Below are 4,876 nucleotides of genomic sequence, written 5' to 3'. Positions count from 1 at the left end.
GAGGCAGGGAGGGAGGGAGCGAGGCAGGGAGGCCGCTGCTGGAGGCTGCCGGAGGCAGGGAGGCAGGCCGGGTGCCGGAGGCTGCGAGGCTGGAGGCAGGGAGGCCGGCTGCCAGAGGCTGCCGGAGGCAGGGAGGGAGGCCGGCTGCCGGAGACAAGGAGGGAGGAAGGGAGGGAGGGAGGCAGGGAGGGAGGCTGCCTGCCAGAGGCAGGGAGGGAGGCAGGGAGGGAGAGAGGCTGCCTGCTGGAGGCAGAGAGATAGGGAGGGAGGCTGCCTGCTGAAGGTAGAGAGAGACGGAGGGATGGCTGGAGGCTGCCCTGCCAGAGGAAGGGAACAAGGGAGGGAGGGAGGCTGCCTGCCGGAGGGAGGGAGGGAGCGAGGCAGGGAGGCTGCCAGAGGCTGCTGGAGGCAGGGAGGCTGCCGGAGGCTGCGAGGCCAGAGGCAGGGAGGGAGGCCGGCTGCCGGAGACGGGGAGGGAGGCAAGGAGGCTGCCTGCCGGAGGCAGAGAGAGAGGGAGGGATGGCTGGAGGCTGCCAGCCAGAGGCAGGGAGGGCGGGGGAGTTGGGGTAAGTGAAGGGCAGGAAAAAGCAGAGGCGAAAATGAGGTGGAATGAACAAAATGACACAAGGACAGCAAACCAGAACAGAGATAGAGACAGAAAATTTCAAAAGTGACGGCACTAAGGAAGCACCAAATAAGGACAGTGAACTAAAAGACATAGAAGGAAAATTTAAAAAGCGACAGCGCTAAGCACAGAGACAGAAGGCTAAAAATGGAGCGAGAGGTAGGATAAAAGCACAGAGACAAGTGAGAAAATGGAGCAGTAGGACAAGGAGAGAAAGTGAGAGAGGAAGGGGGAGCAGGGCAGAAGACTAAAGACAAGGAGAGATATAGGAAAGGGGGGGGGGGCAGAAATAACAGCAGCATGGAAAAGAGAGAGGTCCAGGAGAGGGGCAGGAAGGGACTGGGACATATAAGAGATGCGACAGGGCCCCGAGGGCCCGGGAATCACCGCAGCTCTTGTACTCGGCCCTGCCGGGAGAATGTGACAGCTCAGACACTTCTTTCTCCAGCTCCAGCCGCGGCGGCTCCCGCCCGCTGCCGGGAAGGCTCCGCCCGTCCCTTTTGGCCCCCGAGCCATGAGAAGCGCCAGGCCGGGCAGAGACGCCCCGTACCAGCCCGAGGCAGCTGCAGTCAGCGGCATCCCCGGGACAGGAACGGACACGCGCGGCCCCAGTGCAGCCGCTGGAGGAGGGAAAGAGGCAGCACTGAACGCTGTTGCCGTAGGTCGCCGCTGGCACGTGTCCGGGGCGGCACCGGCGCTGCCGTTCCGCGCTTTGCGCCCCGAGCACCTGCCGACAGCGGGGGGGGCGGGGGGCCAAGGCACTTCCTGAGCACGGAAACCGGCGCGCTGCTGCGCATGCGCGAAGTCGAGGCTGCAATACCCCATTTCGTTCAACGGGTGGCAGCAGAGAGCACAAACTCGAACGCGGCATTGCGCATGCGCGAACTCCGGACTGCAGTACCCGAATTTGGTCAACGGATGGCAGCAGAGAGCGCAAACCCGGTATAGGCACTGCGCATGCGCCGAATCCGGTCTGCAGTACCCGATTTTGGTCAACGCGTGGCAGCAGAGAGCACTGAAACAGGCGCGCCAATGCGCATGCGTAAACTCCTGACTGCAGTACCGGATTTTAGTCAAATGGTGGCAGCAGAGAGCGTGAAAACAGGCGCGCCACTGCGCATGCGGGCATTTCGGAATGCAGTACCCGGCTTTGGTCAACCGGTGGCAGGAGAGAGCACGGAAACAGGCGCGCCACAGCGCCTGCGCCAAATCCGTGCTGCAGTACTCGACTTTCGTCACCTGGTGGCAGCAGACAGCACTAAAATATGCGCGCCGCTGCGCATGCGTGAACTCCGTTCTGCAGTACACACAATTTTGGTCGACGGCGCGCCACTGCGCATGCGCCACATGCGGGTTGCAGTACGGAACATTCTCCACACGGTGGCAGCAGAGAGCAGTAAAACTGGCGCGTCACGGCGCATGCGCCAACTCTGTGTTGCAGTGCCCCCTTTTGGCCATATGGTGGCAGCAGAGAGCACGTTTGTTTTTTTTAAAAAAAAGAGCGCATGCGCAATCGTCGGGCTGCAGTACCGGGCTTTCTTCACACGGTGGCAGCAGAGAGCTCTAAACGATGACGCGCCACTGCGTATGAGCCAACTCCGAGATGCAGTACCGCGTTTTCTTCACAGGGTGGCAGCAGAGAGCACTAAAACAGGCGCGTCAATACGCATGCGCCAACTCCTGGCTGCAGTACCCGATTTCATTCACTAGGTGGCAGGAGAGAGCAGTAAAAACATCGCGCCACAACGCATGAGGCCAGCTCCGGTCTGTAATACCCGATTTTAGTCAAAATGTGGCAGCACTGAGCTCCAAACTAGGTCGCGCTCCTGCGCATGCGCTATGTCTGCGGTCTGCATTACAACGTTCAACGGGTGGCTCAGCGCGGAAACAGGCGCGCCGCTGCGCATGCGCAAAATCCGTGCTGCAGTACCAGTCGTGGTCACCTGGAGGCAGTAGAGAGCAGTAAAGCTGGCGCGCCACTGCGCATGCGCCAGCTCTGTGCTGCAGTAGAGAGCACTAAAACATGCGCGCCACTGCGCATGCGCCAAATCCTGACTGCAATACCCGATTTTGGTCACCTGGTGGCAGGAAAGAGCACTACAAAGCGCGCGCCATTGCGCATGCGCTAAATCCTGCCTGCGGTACCCGATTTTAGTCACCTGGTGGCAGCCGAGAGCACTAAAACACGCGCGCCACTGCGCATGCGCCCTCTCTGTGCTACAGTACCTAGTTTCGGTCAAATGATGGCAGCAGAGAGCACGGAAACGGGCAGCCACTGCGCACGCGCGATCTCCGGGCTGCAGTACCCCGCTTTGGTCACCCGGTGGCAGCAGAGAGCACTAAATCAGGACGTCAGCGCGGGTTCCTGGCTGCGGGACCCGATTTGCGTCACCCGGTGGCAGCGGAGAGCACGAACACAAGAGCACGAGAGCACATGCGTGGATTCCGGGGTGCAATGCCCGACATTAACCACCGGCTGGCAGCAGACAGCACGAACCCGGTCACGGCCTCCGGGGTGTGGTACCGCACTTCGGTCACCGGGTGGCAGCACGGCGCACGGAAAACGCCAGCCCGGCCCGAGCTGCAGTACCGACCTTTGGCCGCCGGGCGGCACCGTCGCCCCGTCTCGCCCCTCCGAGCATCTCCCGGGAGCAGAAGCGACCGAGGCAGCAGAGAGAGTTTTCACGCCGCCGGCAGCCCGGGCGGCTGCTGAGGGCAGGAGGGCACGGACGGAAAGCTGCTTCGTGCCCGAGGGGCAGCCGCGGGCAGCAGGAACCAGCACGGCCGAGCAGAGCCGCGGCGGAGCTGCACCTCAGCGATGACCCGCCGGTGACCCGCGCGCTCCGCCGCGCTGCTCGCACCTTCCCTCCCCTCTGTGCTGCCAGCGCTCCGCTCCCCTCGCCCTGCACCCGGCACGAGGCTCCGGGGCAGGGCCCGTCCCCTCCGTAAGAGTTCCTCCCCAGCCCGCAGCCAGCCGGGAGAGCAGCGCGGCCCCTTGGGCTCGGAGACGTCCTCGGCCGGTGACCGCAGAGCCCGCGAGGCTCCGTCTTGCTCCGGGCAGCCGCGGAGCCCCGCGCTCCTGCCAGCCAGCGCCTTGCTGCTCCCAACACGCGATTCCTGGGGGGCTGGAGGGGCTGTTCTGCCCCTGCCTCAGGCGAGCAGCTCAGTGCCTTCGGCTGCCTCCTTCACCTCCTTAAAACACACGCTCCAACCCTCCCTTTCTTCACTTGGGACCCCTCTATCTCCTGCCCTGCCAGCCCTGCTCAGCTACCAACACAGCTGACACACAGTGCTGGTGGAAATCCAGCTCTCATCTTGGTGTGGTGGCAAAAGGCTTTTCTCACTCCACCCTCTGACCTGCCAGGAGGACCGCAAGGCAAGAAATACGCCTTTTCTCCAACAAGCAAGACATCGGCCAAATACCTGTGCACAGCGACACGCGGCTGCCTGGGACCGACACCTTTTCCTGCTGAAACCGGAGCACAGTTCCCTCGGGAAGAGCCAGCGGCAGCGCAGAACGTCTCTCCCTTGCCCTGCACCGGGGCCCAGAGAACCGCCTCTTCCTCCGGCTGGAGCATGCAGCAGCCTGCGGCCGTCGACAGCGGCTGCCTACTGTAGCAGCGCCAGAACCGCTGCTGCCCACGGGGGAACGGAAGGACTCGGGCTAAAGCTCTCCAGGCTGCCCGTGTCCCACGCACAGTCGATGGCCTCGGCAGCCCAGACACAGGGCAAAGCCAACAGCCGAAGAAAGAACCCCAGTGTGTGTAGCAGCCTCTGCAACAACCGTACTTGCCCAGCCCAGATGAGCAGAGGAAAGGGCGGGAGAAAGGGGCCCGCGGGTCCCTGCGGAGGCACAACGGCTGCAGATTGTGCCGCGGCCGTTTCGCTTTCTCTCCGGCAGTTACATCCCAGTGGTCAGCAGACGGGTCCGCGGGCACAGCGTGAGCGCTGCTGCTTACGGAGCAACAGGTGCTAGAAAGCAGCGGTGAAGAACAAGGATGGCCTGTCAGGATGGTGGCAGGAACAAGGAGAGCCTGAAGCATCAGCCAGGCAGGGCTGGCAACTAACCCTCTCATGATTTGAGCCCAGCTGGACACTGAGCACCACACAACTGCTTGCTCACACCCCCCACCAGCAGGATGGAAGAGAACAGGCAGGGGAAAGTGAGAAAACTTGTGGGTTGAGAGAGAAATAGTTTAATAATTTAAAAGACAAAACCACCACACACCCACCTTGGGGGGGGGGGGGGGG

The 4,876-nt window shown here is 62.6% G+C and overlaps 1 protein-coding gene across 2 annotated transcripts in view; it reads right to left on the bottom strand.

Moving 5' to 3' along the window:
• The window catches only part of LOC113483872, a 23,195-nt gene that overhangs the window by 17,045 nt on the left and 1,274 nt on the right, over window positions 1-4,876 (bottom strand). The gene's annotated exons all lie outside the window — the stretch shown is intronic.

This window comes from Athene cunicularia (genome assembly GCF_003259725.1).
Source record: "Athene cunicularia isolate RWA chromosome 10 unlocalized genomic scaffold, athCun1 chr10_part1, whole genome shotgun sequence".
Taxonomy (NCBI): domain Eukaryota; kingdom Metazoa; phylum Chordata; class Aves; order Strigiformes; family Strigidae; genus Athene; species Athene cunicularia.
Note: the sequence above shows the minus strand (reverse complement) of the source record. Positions and strands in the feature narration are given on the sequence as shown.